This window comes from Nicotiana tomentosiformis, chromosome 12 (genome assembly GCF_000390325.3).
Source record: "Nicotiana tomentosiformis chromosome 12, ASM39032v3, whole genome shotgun sequence".
Taxonomy (NCBI): domain Eukaryota; kingdom Viridiplantae; phylum Streptophyta; class Magnoliopsida; order Solanales; family Solanaceae; genus Nicotiana; species Nicotiana tomentosiformis.
The window spans coordinates 63,075,671-63,092,940 of NC_090823.1; positions in this window are offsets into that span (position 1 = coordinate 63,075,671).

Here is a 17,270-nt window from a genome sequence, read left to right on the forward strand (position 1 = left end):
GACTACAAGATTGAGAAATTCATACCTTAAAAGGAATATTTGGAAGATTATGTAACTTACAGATTTATCCCATTATTTTTGTGTGCTTCATATCTGCTTATGATTTATCATATTACTTCATTGGACCTCTAGTAAGTATCGATATAGACCCCTCGTCACTACTTCTCTAGGGTTAGGATAGATACTTACTGGGTATGCGTTGATTTACGTACTCATGCTGCACTTCTGCACTAAATGTGCAGGATCTGACATGTTATTTGGAGATTATCTTGACGCGTAGGCGCACCTGTTGAGGAGACTTTATGTGAGCTGCATTCCAGGCTACGCATCGCAGTCCACCGAGTCTCCATCGTACTATTTATTTTATCCTGTCTTATTTACATTCTGGATATATGTTGTATTATTATTGTAGTCCTTATAAAATGCTCATGTACTTGTGACACCGGGTTTTGGGGTATACTAGTTGATGCTTATGGTTTCATACATTATTAACTCCTCTCAATTGTTTTATAAACTACAAATGTTGTATGTTCCCGTGGACTTAGGAGTGTAAATCTCCTTCCTTATTAAAATCTATGATTTCGGAAGTAATAAAATGAGTAATTAAATTGATAAATCACTGTTGGCTTGCGTGACGGCGGCGTTAGGTGCCATCACGACCTATAGTGGATTTTGGGTCATGACAGCTTGGTATCAGAGCGCTAGGTTCACTTAGGTCTCACGTGTCATGAGAAAGTCTAGTAGAGTCTTGCGGATCGGTATGGAGACGTTTGTACTTATCTTCGAGAGGCTAGAGGGCTGTTAGGAGCACTTCCCTTCTTGATTTCCTCATCGTGTTATTTGATTCCTTTGAGGCTTATGCTTTTATTTCTTTCCTACCCAATCTTATGCGACGTGGGGCGTTTGTTATCAATTGGGCATTGAGGAGTTGTAGTAGTACTATAGACATGGTGCATGATGTTTTTCCCTGCGTGTTCAGGCAAGCTATTATCGTCGCCTTGCGGAAGGATGTTCTTTTGTTCCAACTCAGTATTTGTATTTCCTAAGGTTTTGAGACTGTGCACGGATCGCTATGATGTCTATGCGTCGTTATCACACAATGTTAGTGTAATGGTAGGGTGCTTGTTTATGTATCGAGGTAGTGAATGACTTGAAAGGAGGATTTCTCAGTGCATGATTTAGAGGTTCAGCATTTAATTCCAGCAAAGGAAAGGCAATCAGACTATAGATGTCCAGGTTTGGTTAATGAAGCAACGAGAGTTCATATTTTTGAGCATGGTGGAATTCTCATTTGTGATGTGGTGTCATCATCCTTGTTCGAACGCATTAGGGTTCCCCGGTGTTATGGTCTTTTTTGATTTGCCTTCGGGGTAGGGTATTGTGAAATGGTGCCTAAGGAGCGGTTGTCAGAGTTAGTGGTGTGTAGCAGTTTAGAATCGAATTGGTATTTCTAATGTTGATGGCTCGAGAAAGGTGATCTTCTAGGAGGTTTAGAGTTGGTATCAATTCATTAGTTCCGATGCTACCGTTATGGATTTGATTTGAGGCAACATTTGGGCAGCGAAGTATGAGGAAGGACATGTTGGGAGGTGTCTCGCGGTGGTTGAATTACTAGCAGGTCAAGTATGAGAAGCGGAGGTCGAGAAGTTGCTCAAAGGAGATGGTTTGACCGAAGTGAGAGTGGCAGAGTAGCTTATAGATTCTGTGGTAGAATAACCACGTACTTTGAGAAAGTTTAGGGTGATTTAGGAATCGTGATGGAAGGTGATTTGGTCTACGGATTTTATTTGGGATGTTGGCTACTGTACCGAGGGAGGTTGGATATGGAAGAAAGGAGTTTGCTTAAAATGAAGAGGGGTGTGAAGATTTGATTATCGTTTCTGATGCAACATGACTTCGAATTGGAAATGTATTGTCGGACTGTCAGTTGATGTCAATGGGGGATGAACAAACTTTTACAGCTGGTAGGCGAGCATGGGCTCAGGAGAGTTTACTGATTTCATGGTAGTTGTACCCAGTGCAACGTCATTGGAAGATGACGGTAAGGAATTCCACGGGTGGGTGATCTCCTGTGAGCATATTAGCGGTTGCGTGATTCTGATAAAGTTTCTGCGAAGAGTTCTAGTTACTACTCGGCAGAAGGTCGAATATGTGATTGTGGCAGATAATTCGGAATGTTCATGAGAAGTTTGACGAAAGATTTCGAGAAATTTAGCAGGTTAAAGTTAGCGAGATCATGGTAATTGAGAAGGAGGAATCCTCGTGGATTTTGGGTTTATGTAATGGTAGCTTAAAGCTAAGTGGGGGAGCCCCACCGTCTACGATTGGATCACGTGGTTGTCTGCTTGTGTGGTTTCTGATTATCGGTGTATTGGTGGGTTATTATGACTGAGGAATAAAAACATCAGGCGTAATTTGGGCAAAGAATTTGATGGATGTGTGCTATATTTGGCTTTATCGATTCATGTTCAGGTTTTTGGGAAGACTCAGAGTTTATGCTTTTTGTGGATGTGATGTACAAGGAAAAGAGTTCAGCCGGTTGCTTCTTTGAGAGGGTGTTCACGTGCTAGTAGAGCGTTGGAGTTGGTTATATTCGGGACCAGGTCAGAGTGGGTGACTCTCGACAACAGTCCTAGTGGTTTCAAGAATTAAAGTGCAGTGCCTAAGGATTTTCGGTCCGTTGTGTGGCTAAGGATCGAGTTGTTGCAGTGGATTATGAAAGGGGGGCTTGGAGTGTTCTATGTTATCATTGGGCCTGCGGCTGCGGGGCAGTATTAGAGGAAAGGGAGAAATAGCTTCGGATTCGCGGAAGGTCTTTCAGAATGGGTGTACCAGTTGGAGATGCTATTGTGCGCATGAGGAAGGTACGAGACGGTTCATGGGTATTAAGACGACGTGGTCTCGTGAAGTGGGTCACTCGGGATGAGTGTTGAATGAGTTTGTTATGTTTTGAATGGAGCTATTATTATTTCTAAGGCAAGTCAAGAGAAAATTGGAAGAAGTTGGGTCAGTTAGTAATGGTTCTAATCAGCATGATTGTGGCAATGATCAGTTCCTTCGGCGTGTTAGTTATATAGGTGATTCATGGTTGTATGTGTGGGCTTGACATCCACCGTAAATTGATTGATTTTGAGGTATTTGATTATAATGGCCTGTTATGTGTAGATGGATCCCAGAAGAGTTATGGAAGTTTAGACCATGACTTGAGGTTTGTATTTTCTACGGTCGTGGGGATTCGATTGCGTGTTGCAACTGTTCTTCTAAAAAGAGTTAAGTGAAAGGTTTCTAGACAATGAAGTGTTTATTCTACTAGTAGCTCAGAGGTTATGATGAATTCTTGTATTCTTGCGTAGCAGCATGATAGGTGCAGTGAGCGGCATGAGAATTTGAAAGTTCAGGTTCAAGGTTGCGGTTCGGTGTTGACAAGAATGTAACGAGCTCGGATGAGCAGGGGAAATTTAGATGTTCAGGGTAAGCTGGCATTTTCTTTAGTATAACCTGAGAACGGCGTTCTGTGTAAGAGGCGCTGTGTATTGATTTACGGATTCTTGATTTGCTTTACAGAATTAGAACGGTTGGTGGTATGGATGTGCAGACTTTGCTACCTGAGCTGAAGGTCGTAGGAGCGTACCCCACAGGGAGATTTGTATAAGTGTGGCATGTTGGTCACTTGATTGTTAAATATTGAAACCAAGTACGGGGATTTTTGGTAATATCGTTAATGTGAGAGTTTATGCCTGGAAGGCGCTCTATTCCTTTGGTTGTGAACTCTGGGAGTTTGGTCCAAAGTGGACGACTGCTCGTGGGTGTCATGAATACGGCCATTGTGGATCCTTGAAAGGTTGTTGGTCCAGTATGGGATGATCAGAATTGGCTTGGGGTCCGTTGGCGGGTCTAATATGAATGTGTGCTCTACATTAGGTCGAATGTGTTCGTTCGACATAGCATTTCTTTCGGAGGAGTCTTTGGGCATTGAATGTTATTACCGTCGTCAACTATTCCATGTAATACTCTATTGTTCCATGAGGGTTATGAGACGTCTTGATTATCCGCACATGTGTTGTGATCCAGTGTAGCTTGCGGAGTTATATGAGCAGGATGGCTCTCGAGATGCAGATCATATATCTCACCTTAGTTGTGCTTGGGTTTCATAGCATACGATGCTATCCATCTCCACAGGATTTGTATTATGCACTTGGCGTGCTTGTGGTTGATATTCGGATATTTCGTTAGTATAAGTGTTACGACTTGATGTGTGTTTTCTTCTTGATTGTTATGTGCGGATCGGGTGGCACGTCGCCACGGGTATATTGTTTGGATCGGGTCGCATGCCGGCACGGGCATGTTATGTGGATCGGGTTGCACACCGCAATATTGTCATGTTTGGATCGAGTTGCACGACGCAACAGTATCATGTTGGATCGTGTTGCACGCCGCAATAGCGAGATGTTGAGCATAGTTTCTTACACTTATTTGTGTTCCTTGTTTTTCATCCCTGAGATAGGTTCACAGCATCTATTCAGCTGTTTTATTCGTTATGCGGGATGGGTAGTCCTTTTCTAGAGTTTGTTTTTCCTTATGTATCACATTCGAGTTTGTAGCTTGTTGGCGCATTGTGGGCGTCATATGAGATTTTTTTGGCAGTGTCTGAGATGACTTATTATCTGAGCAGCTTGTACTGGGTGAGACGAGGTTATTGGACCCGGGATCAGTGCGATCAGAGTTATGTAGGGTATATTAAAGAGCAAATATCGTATTCAGTTCAGGATGAGGTAACGGTCCTTGTCAGGAGGAGAGACTCCATGATTTGTTGATTTGGCAGGTGGTCATTAGTTTCTACACATCTCTGCCGTCGTGGCAGTATTTCGAGAGTTGGGACAGGACTCATATGCGTCATGAGGCATATTGCAGGCATCAGATTTGTGAAATTCCAGCCATTGTGGTCGGAGGATGTTATTATGGGCAACCGACCTAAATGGTGCATGGTGTGATTTCAGCGTAGGTGCATGATCATGTTTTGGTACAGTGTGTGGTGATTGATACGGTGTTCGTATGTTAGAATCAGGTCTTATAGAGAAATTCGGAGATTGGAATTTGGTTCTAAGGTTTCTTGACTAAATAAAAGGGAGGATCCTCAGTCTGGCTCGAGCTAATGTGTTCAAATGGAATGTGGTGGCACAGGCAGGTGCACGAGGTGTTAAATAGTGATTTTGGATAACTCTAAAGCAGTCCTTAGCACGTTCGAGGACGAATGTATGTTTAAGTGGGGTAGAATGTAACGACCCGATCAGTCATTTTGAGATCTAGCACGTCGTTCAGCAGCTTGAGGTCTTGAGTAGCTTCACTTCAGGTATTATGAGTTGTACATGTGGTCGGAATTGAATTTCGAGAAGTTCGGAGTTGATTTGGAAAGAAAATTCTAATTTCGGAAGCTTTAAGTTGGAAAAATTGACTAAGGTTTGACATTTGAGTAAAAACCTCGGAATCAGGATTTGAAGATTCCAATAGGTTCGTATGATGATTTCAGACTTGGGCGTATGTTCGAGTTGAGTATCGGGTGGTCCGGGAGTATTTCAGCGCCTATTACGAAAGGTTGGCATTTTGGAAGGCTTTAGAATTTCCTAAGTATGATTTGAGGTGGACTTTGGTGTTGTCGATGTCCGTTTGGGATTTTGAGCTTTGGAATAGGTTCGTATTATGATTTATGACTTGTGCGCAAAGTTTGGCGTCATTTCGGATTGTTTTGGTATGGTTCGGACACGTTCGTCGATGTTTGAAAGTTTAAAGAAGGATCTCGATCGTCGATTCATGATTTTGATGTGGTTGGTGTGATTTGAGACCCCGGGTAGGTCCATGTTATGTTATGGAACTTGTTGGTAAGTTCGGACGGGATCCCGGGGGCCTCAGGTTTGTTCCGGACAAGTCGCGGATCAATTTGGAGCTTTGTTGTATTGCTGAAGGGCATGATTTCTGGTGCAATCGCACCTGCGGAAAATGGGCCGCAGGTGCGATGCCGCAAAAGCGGATAGGTAAGCGCCGAGTGTATCTTGGCTGGGCAGTGCTGGGACTGCAGATGCGATCGTTTCGCCGCAGAAGCGGGACCGCACCTGCGGAATGGGGCAACGCAGAAGCGGAGGTTGGCCAGAAGGCCTGGGCCGCAGAAGCGGGCATAAATGCGCAGATGCGGGAGCGGAGAAGCGCTTGAAGCCCGCAGAAGCGGAAGCATATATGCTCCACCTTGGGCGCAGATGCGAGGACTGTTGGGTTGATCCGGAGCCACACCTACGATGGATTTTCCGCAGGTGCGGAGACGCAGACTCGACTAATGGACCGCATGTGCGAAGGTCGAGCTGGGCACTGTGTTCTTTTAAAACGGGGGTTTGCCTCAATTCCACTTCATTTCGTCTATGGGAGCCGATTTTGGAGCAACTTTGGAGTGCCATCTTCATCATCTATTATGGGGTAAGTGATTTCTTCACATTGTGAGTTAAATACACGGTTTATATATGGATTTAAGCATGAGAATTTGTAGAAATTTGGGATTTTATCGGAAAACCTAGAAATTGATAATTTTTTTTTATTTTGACCATGATTTTTGAAATGGAATTGGGAATAATTTATATATTTGAGTTCGTAATATTATGAGTAATGTTTATCTTAAAAGGTTTTCGGAATCTGGGCACGTGAGCCCGAGAGTTGATTTTATTGACTTTTCGGGCGGAGTTGGGAATAGTTGTAAATTGTTAAATTGTAAGCATTGGGGTATATTTTGATTTAATGGCACATTGCTTGACTAATTTCGGAACGTTTGGCTTGGAATTGAAGAGTTAGAAAGGCGTTGGAGCCGGTTATGGAACTTCAGAGTGAGGTAAGTCTCTTGTCTAACTTTCTGACGGGGAAACTACCCCCTAGGTAATGTAATTGTTATGTGCTAATAGTTGTGGGTGCTACGTACGTATGAGGTGACGAGAGTCTGTACATAGCTAAAATATATTTATGTCCGGGTAGATTTAGGACTTTACCTTGTAATATTTGAAATACTTGAATCCATCCTGCTGGCTTAATTAATTGAACTTATAATTGAATTGATTTAGAAATACATATTGTTGGCTAGTTATTTGAGAAATGGTAAAGGATTATATTCACCTTGTACTCATGTATTGTATTATAAGCACGTGTCTCGTGATTCGATACCTTCCTTCCTTTCTTGTGGAGCGGGCCGAACACCTCGGCTGTATAATAGATGCATCTATGATTTGTTCCGCTCGACCCTCGGCAGTGTACACATTATTCTGGATCGGGCCAAACGACCTCGGTAAAATCGTGCGTTATATAGCTAGTAGTCCGAACATTCACGAGATAATCTTTCCACTGATGCCCAACATATTAAATGGTATTTCTTATTTATTTGATATTGGCACTTGATATTTTCGGAGCTGTTAAGGTAGACTACAAGATTGAGAAATTCATACCTTAAAAGAAATATTTGGAAGATTATGTAACTTACAGATTTACCCCATTATTGCTGTGTGCTTCATATCTGCTTATGATTTATCATATTACTTCATTGGACCTCTAGTAAGTGTCAATATTGACCCCTCATCACTACTTCTCTGGGGTTAGGCCAGATACTTACTGTGTACGCGTTGATTTACGTATTCATGCTGCACTTCTGCACTAAATGTGCAGGATCTGACAGGTTCATTTGGTGATTATCTTGGCGCGTAGGTGCACTTGTTGAGGAGACTTTATATGAGCTGCATTCCAGGTTACGCATCGCAGTCCACCGAGTCTCCATCATACTATTTATTTTATCCTGTCTTATTTACATTCTAGACAGATGTTATTTTATTATTGTACTCCTTAGAAAATGCTCATGCACTTGTGACACCGGATTTTGGGGGTATACTAGTTGATGCTTATGGTTTTGTACATTATTAACGCCTCTTAATTCTTTTATAAACTACAAATGTTGTGTGTTCCCGTGGACTTAGGAATGTAAATCTCCTTCCTTATTAAAATCTATGATTTTGGATGTAATAAAATGAGTAATTAAATTGATAAATCATCGTTGGCTTGCATGACGGCGACGTTAGGCACCATCACGACCTATACTGGATTTTGGGTCATGACATAAAATGTTGTAGTGCCATGCTGTGCCTTTGAGGCAGATTCAAATTTCAATTCTATGGGTTCAAATACATTTAGATCCAGACTAAAAATTATGGATTCAAATGAACCCAGATTTAACCTGCTGGATATGCCCCTCTGACGGATAATTGCACAACTATCTACATTGGCCAATTTTCACAACTAGTTAACCAAATGCAAAAGATATTCAATCCAAAAACCTAGAAAAGTTCGACTAACCGCATAATTTAGGAACTACTTATTAATTACTGAAAAATGTTACTGTAAAAAATCTGGGGCTTTTGCATCAATACACGATTTTGGGGTCACAATTGAATTTATACCACTTTGCAAAAATATTTGCAAGTCTACCCAGTTTATGATCAACTTCAGACTTATCGGGTCTGAAATTAAAAAAAGTTAGTCTGAAGTGAAAAAATTATACTTCATATGCACTTAAGGCCAAATAGGTCTGAAGTGCAACCAATGATTTCATGCACTTAAGGCCAATAAGTCTAAAGTGAAACAGATGCACTTAAGGCCAAAAGGTCTGAAGTGCAATAAATATTTTCCTACACTTAAGGCTAATAAGCATGAAGTAAAAAATTACACTTCAGATGCACTTAAGGCCAAATAGGTCTATAGTGCAACCAATGATTTCATACACTTAAGGACAATAAGTCTGAAGTGAAAAATTGCATTTCAGATGCATTTAAGGCCAAAAGGTCTGAAGTACAACAAACATTTTCCTACACTTAAGGCCAATAAGTCTGAAGTGAAAAATTACACTTCAGATGCACTTAAGACCAAAAGGTCTGAAGTGTAACCAATATTTTCATGTACTTAAGGTCAAATATGCCTGAAGTGCAATTTGCCAGAAACAAAAATTTATTCTTCGAATTTTAACAATTCAATATACGATTTAATACCTAAATCTACTCCAAATGAGCTCAATTTTGAAACATAACTTTCAAATATCATCAAGAACAATCCTCAATTATCAATTTATGAAAATAACAATAAATCTAACGAACCCATTTTGCAATTAAGAAAAAGAAAAATAAGAAACCCTAAGCAATAGTAAAAAATAAAGCGCCACAACCAATGGCCTCTTCAGAGAAAGGCCCTGTAAGACACAATCATAGGCAGAAAATAAAGCATTACAACAAAGTTGCAATAAGAGTTGATATTGGAAACTAAATTGTACTGGAAAGAAGGTACAAGTAAAATATTTTCCAAAATCAAGTCGTTAGATAGAGAAAGTGTGCCAGAACAAGTTACCTTCACCCTATAACCATTAGGAAGTATGACAAGGTAAGGGATTGCTAGTGGTTTAAGATTTTTTAAGAGAGGTTTCTGAGGAGTCATATGATTTGTAGCACCTGAATCTATTATCCAAGGATTTTCAACTAAGCGAGAAAGATTGCAAGCAAACACATAACAATTTCTAGTATAAACACAATGTACCAAACCTGCAAAGTTGGCATATCTAGAGGCAGTAGCATCGTGAGAGACCTTAGACTGTTGAAACATGTTCAACAAGTGCTCATATTGCTCTTTTGTGAAACCATGATTTGTAGAATCAAATTGTTCAATCCTATTATCAGAAGCACAACCATCTGTTGGTCCCAGACTCTAAGTCGCTGAAACATGAGCATAACCAGCAGGCTTCTTAAATCTGTTGGACTGGACAGTGTTCTGAAAGGTGTTGGGATACCCATGAAGTTTGTAACATTTTTTTATGGTGTGGACAAGCTTTTTGTAGTACTTGTATATGACATTTGCCCTTTTAGGATCGAAATTAACCTTTTGTGAATAAGGTTTCTGGATGCCAGCAAGGGAAGAACCAGTATATGGCTTCTGAACACTAGTGGAGAAAGAAGCTGACTCAGAAGAGAAAGATGGAACTAAAGCTTGTACCTCATATTGACTTTGATCATTAACCAGCATAGCATACGCAGTGTCTATGTCTGGAAGAGGTTTAATAGCCAGAATGAATTTTGTGGTTAAAAAGTTATATTTGTTTACATTAAATTTTGTTCACATTTGTTTCAAGTATATACATTATTATCTCAAACATTAAATTAGATAATAAGTAACAGAATAAAAATAATTCAAATGCATATACTTGAAATAAACTTCAACAAAGAAACATACTTTGTTTACTATCCATAGTAATAAAGCACTATTGGTTCAAGAAGTTCACTAGCAAAGAGTTCTACAAAATCAAATATATTCATATTTATAGTATCAATTAAAATAAACATCACAATTGTTCAAAAGGTCTTCATTATTCACTTTAATAGATCAAATTGATTTGTGGCCACCATTTCCAATTGCATCATCTGCATTTTCCTACGCATTCAAAATAAAATTAAAAATTAGAAAGAAACATATATATATATAGTATGCACTGGTTATATCTTACTAAGAACTAATGAGATTTATTTTCACTACTATAGCATAACTAAGTCAAACACAAAAAAGATGTATAAGTGAAAGAAAAGCAAAAATGTGAATTAACATACATTTTACCTATCTCCTTCTATAATCACAACAATCACTTAATTTAATAATAAGGGAAAAGGGCCAAATATACCACTCTACTTTCAAATATTATTTATATTTAACCTTCGTTATACTATCCGGTCAAATTTACCCCTACCGTTATACTATTCGGTGAAATTTGCCCTTACTACTAGCAAATTTTTAAAAATTAGCACAAGTCCTAACAAAAACCCATAATCTCCCAAATTTATTTTATATAAGGCATTTATTCTTCTCCTTCATCCACTACCAGTAAAGAAGACAGATAAAATTTTATACTAAATGTGACATCTCAACATGCTTCTCCAAGTCTAGTTTGTAATAGGAGGGAGACAGAATACAACCACTAATATTATTTTTCTGAATGGTTAGTTCATTATGTATTTCAGTATATTCCTGGAGAAGTAACTATTCCCTCTTTCATATGATTACAATGCGTTTATACCAATTCCTGTACATGCCATTTTCCATCTTATTCATGTCCAATCAACTAATTGCTCAAGAACAATTCACTTAAGGACATCTCAATAAATAGCTTTTAAATTTTAAGGATAGCTCAATAAAACTGCAATAATCGGGATTTAAATTAAATAAGCTTAGAACTTGATACCATCTCCACCTATTATTGATGAGGAAGGCAGTTAGTAGCTTTAAGTGGCTAGAAAGATGTCTTTACTTTTTAGAAAATTTCACCAAGAACAACTTACTCGACAAATACTTTATTTTAGTATAAATTACTATAAACTAAAACTGAGTCAAACACGCTTCAGTTGATTCACAGCTTGACTGCGTACCATCGCGAGGCAGTTAGAAGGCTTACATCTTCCAGTTCAACATTATGACCCGTAGAATCTTATCACATCAGCTAGTTCAATATTATGACCCCTAGAATCTTAGTCATGGCAATAGATTCAGTTTCCTATCACACCCTTTTAGAAAGCATGATTTTGTAAGTTAAGATTGAGGTAGTTTTCGGAATTGTGAAATATAAATGTCTTTTCAAGACTCGGAGCATGTGTTGAGCCAAAAGAATGTGGTAGATTTTGGCCTCTCATAGCCCGTGCACTACTCGCATCAACCGGTGAAGGAATATTAGATCCAACACATCCTTGTATATTATGAAAATCCAGTCCAGGGTTATTTTTCACCAATTAACTAAAAAATATTGCATTTCTCCTCTCATCATTTCCTTCATTTCTTCCTTCAGAGAAGTTATTTCATTGGCATGCTTTTGTTTAAGCTTGGTGATTTCTTAATCTTTTTTTAGAGATTTGTCGTCACCGATCTACCATAGCATCTAACCCGACCAGGTTGCTCCTTTCCAAATACAGCCCTAAATGCATCATCTGTTGTTTCTCCAGAACTTTGATGATTCTGAAGTTCAGACTGTCAAAAAAATATTATTGCACATCACTTACAAGTCAAGATAGATCGAACATTAAAATAAGTTTCAACAAGTCAAGTTAGATTAAAAAAAAGTTTAACAGACCTCAAAAAAGTTTAACGACCACACACGCAAGTCATAATACACATTACGAAACTTCTCGAGACCTTAAGCCGCCGAACGGGACGCTACTTCCCAAAACGACCGGTCGGACCGTTACATTCTCCGCACTTAAATAAACGTTCGTCCTAAAACATGCCCAGTACCACTCCGAGGTCATCAAAACACTGAATATACTCATCATACATATACTCGCGGGTGACTCAACGTCACCCCAATCCACATAGGCCCGACAATGCCATCTCAACTGAATATTATTCCTTCCACCCACACTGGCAAACCTTAGAACCAAATTTCTCACCATCCACTCATTTTCAAAAGACCTGATTCCTACATCAACACACGGTACCAACCTCAACCAGTTGCAACAACTTATGCCTACACCCACCAGGGGCAACCACATGACGTAACACATCACACATATGCCTTAAACAACAACTCTAGCCACAGTAGCTGCCCATGATCAAATCTAGTACCGGAAATTTGCCTCATATCCGTTAGAACCCTGTTTCAAACCTTCACAACATTGACAGCGATGTAAGAGACATGAAGACCTCGTAACTATTCACTCGAATCAACAAGTCACATCTAATGCCATCAGGGCATACATCTCGCAAGCTAAAACTCAATAACCACGGCACGAACATGACTGAATATGTAAGGAGAAACACATAAGAGAACTATCAAACAAGCCCAACAGACACCACTCCCTATCAGTATCAGACTACAAATCAATATCACAAAGGGAGAATCGAAGCATATGAATAAATCACATCTCATCCTAATATAACTCCACTGCGGCCCGTAGCCCGGCTCAAACATATCAAATCACATGAAAATGCGAGGATCCCACCCTCAACTCTGAATCACAAGTAGAATACACATCATACCAACCGAAACCTTCCACTAATTCAATTCCTCCAACAAAATCACAACACATACTGAACTCCCACACTAGTAGAACATCTAAACCACAAATCGTAGCCAACCATCCAGAAATCATATCAAAACTACCGTAATGAGTAACAGAAATTCACTTCTAGTCTCATAGCTCTCAATAATGAATTAAAACAACACGATAGACACGGGCTACCACTACAAATCTCCCAATAGGGGTAAACATATAAGCAGAGTACAAAATCACAAAACTCACCCATATGTGAAGTAAAATAGAAGGACTCACCCCGATAAGCAGAGCCGGAACAAGATACGAATGATGCTCCTCTATAACAAATCGAAACTATAATTGTACGACATCATCAGGTGTAGCGGCCTCAGCCCTACCATAGAAAACACATCAACGGGTCGGGCCTCCCCCTCTTAAGCACCCTCTACTCGCCTGACCTGCACCCCAAGCTAGCGGTGTAGGGATATCAGCAACTAAAGCAGAACTCATAACCTGAATACCCCATTGTGACATATCTGTCTGGAGTCTGGGATAGTCTCTCACCATGTGGCTGGTATTTTCACCATCAAAGCAACCTCTCCGCTGACATGGCTGTGAAAGTTGTCTGGTATGGATACCCTGAGACCCATGGGTACCTGAAACACCTTGCAAATCCTGAAGTGCAAACTGAACTAGCTGACCCATAAAACCTCTACCATGCCATACTCTCCTTCCAAAATAGGAACCAATAGGTCTCTCCGGTCTACCAGGGCTCTTAGCCTCCCTGTCCTCTATCTCCTGACCCCGCATGACTTCTCCCTCCTGGTCCCGCATGTCCTCTAATCGGCGAGCGATCTCTACTACCTGCTGAGATGGAACATCCAACTCCAACTCACGAGCCATGTTGAACCGGATATCATGACTGAGCCTCTCAATGAACTTGCGGACTCACTCTCCAACTGTAGAAACCAAAGTAGGTGCATGTCTGGATAATTCATTGAATATAGCAGCATACTCTGACACTGACATAGTTCCTTGGCACAGCTGCTCAAACTCCACGCGCCATGCATCTCAAAGGGTCTGGGGAACAAACTCTCTCAAGAACACCTCTGAAAACTGAACCCATAAAATTGAAGCTGCGTCGGCCGGACTACTCAACTTATACACTTGCCACCACTGATATACCACTCCCTTAAGCTGGAATGCAGTAAAAGCAACTCCACTCGTCTCCACAATACCCATAGTGTGGAGAATACAGTAGCACTCCCCTAGGAACCCATGCGCATCCTCTGAAGCCAAACCACCGAAAGTAGGAGGGTAATACTTTTTAAACTTTGCAAGTCTAAGCCGTTCTTTCTCATATGTTGCTGCCCCAACCGCGAGCTGAATTGGGACAACAAGCTGTGTCGGCATGAAACCTAGAACCTGACCAATGTGGACTTGCTGCTCTGGAGCACGGACGGCGGGAGTCTGAGCTCCTCCCCCGATCTGTGAAGTAGCTGGTACAACCGAAATCAATTTTTCACCTGAGCCAATGTACCAAACATGCTCAGAAACTGTGCTAAAGTCTCCTGAAGTCCTGGGGTAACCACAGGTGCCTTCGGTACCTGTCTTGTAAGCCACCGTAAAATTTCACCTAAAACCCCGAGTTTCGTGGTGCCAAGATAGACTTATATGTTGATGATTGTAGAGATTCTTCGCGGTGAGCTTGCTCGCCGCGGTATAGACTTGTTGGGTTGAACAGTGTATTGGGGAGTTGAAGAAAAGTTTTGGCAGAGTAGGGCATTAATACGGTCCATTATGCGACCACATCACCGAGGAAGGGTAGGTTAAAATAACTGCGGGAGCCTTTATATTTAGTTTTTGGAAATTATTTTCCCGAAATAGCATCCCGCGTTTTAGTCCACCTTATCACACCGCATGGCTTCTAGTAGTTCTCCTACTAGCCACGCATTTCAAACCCACCTTATCTCACCGCATGCATTTCAACATCCAGATCTTATACCACTATATGCGTATCAATAACAACAGTACGGCAGAAACCTCGTGCAATACAATTACAACCACACGGTAGAAACCTCATGCAAACACATAAGCAATTTTCTCAACAAAACACGTATGCCAAAAACATAACAACTCAAATAAATAACTTTCACAATATGTGCCCACATGCCACAACATTTCCTATTGCAATATCACAACCATGTATAGCCCTCGGCTCAACAACACTGAATATAACAGCAACAATAACAATAACATGAGAATACGACAAGTAAATCAATTCAAAAACTTCAAAATACAAAGAAACGGAAGAACGAACTCATAGAGAAAGACACAACAGGGAAATAATAGTCTCAACAAGAATAGTTCAACAAGGGAGAGGTAATGTTTAACAATGATTCTACGAAAGTGCAATTTGACGACAAGAGAGATAGCATGAATCAATGACCCCAAATAAGAATACGTCAACAATGAAAAGGATAACAAACTTCAATTAAGGCTGAGCAATTATGATAAAGATAATAATAATTTCAATTAAGGTTAAGAAAATACGGAAAGAATAGCATGAAGATAAAAAGGGGACAACAACTTCAGTTAAGGCACATAAGAGTTTAATCGGCAATAAAGGTAGAACATGAAGCAATTAATTACAATTAAGATACATAAGGGCAAATTTAGTAAAATGAGAAATTTAACATGACAAAATAACTTCATATTTAATGGAAATAAGAACCTAAGAGCACTAGACGGTTAAATTTCCACAAATAAGTTCGAGCACGTACTCGTCACCTCGTATACTCAGCATTCACATGACATAATTAGCACAAAGACTCAAATCCTAAGGGGTAGTTCCCCCATACAAAGTTAGGCAAGATACTTACTTCAAAGAAACTAGACCGCTACTCTAAAATAACCTTCTCGAGTGAAGCACCCTCTGGACGGCTCAAATCTAACCAAAATAACTTCAATTCATAAATAAAACTCATAGAAAACCATTCCGGATAATAAAGCTTCAATCTTTAACAAGAACTAAAAGTCAACCCAAAAGTCAAACCCCGGGTTCGCACCTCGGAACCCGACCAAAATTATAAAATCCGAACACCCATTCGATAACGAGTCCAACCACACAAGAATTACCAAATTCTGATGACTAATCGCCCTTCAAATCTCCATTTTACATTTTTGAAAGATTATGCAAATTTCTCAATTTCTTCCATTTGATTCACTAATAAAGGATGCAAACAACCATATAATCATAAAATACAACCAATTTCGGATATAGAACACTTACCCAAACCAAACTCGTGAAGAATCCCTCCAGAATCGTCCAAAACCGAGTCTTCCAACTCAACCAAAATAATGAAAAATAAATGACTTGGATCCTTTATGTTTCTGCCCAGAATCGCACCTACGAAACAATTTGCGCCCCTGCAATGTCGCTCCTGCGACACAAGCGTCGCTTATATGGAGTCAACTGACAGTTGAACCCATCACACCTGCGGCAGAAAGTCCGCTTCTGCGCAAACGCAGGTGCGAGCTGCAAATATGCTTCGCTTACCTCGCTTCTGCATCCCCAGGCGCAACTTCCTCGATCACGCAGGTGCGGAAAATAACAACGCACCTGCGCTCTCTTCCCTTATCCTTCCCAGCTGCTTCTGCGGCTACTTCCTCGTTTATGTGACTACGCACCTGCGACTAAATCCATCGCAGGTGCGATGGCACTAGTCCAGAACTCCTCAGCATTTCTAAACTCCAAAAATCCGATTTGTTAACCATATGAAATCCACCCGAGGCCCCCGGGGCCTCAACCAAATATACCAATACGTCTTAAAACACGATACGAACTTATTCGAGGCCTCAATTCATATCAAACAATGTCGAAACTACAAATCATGTCACAAATCAAACTTATAAACGTCCAAAACTCGTGCCGAAACATATCAAATCAACTCGGAATGACATAAAATTTTGCACACAAGTTTCAAATGACATAACGGAGCTAATCCAACTCTTAACCTTCTAAAAATTCAAATTTTTTATTTTCGCCAAAATGCTTTAAATTACCAGACGGGCCTCCAAATCCAAATCTGGACGCACGCCTAAGTCCAAAATCATCATACGAAGCTGTTGAAATCATCAAAATTTCATTCAGGGGTCGTTTTCTCAAAAGTCAAACTCCAGTCAACTCTTTTCATTTAAGCT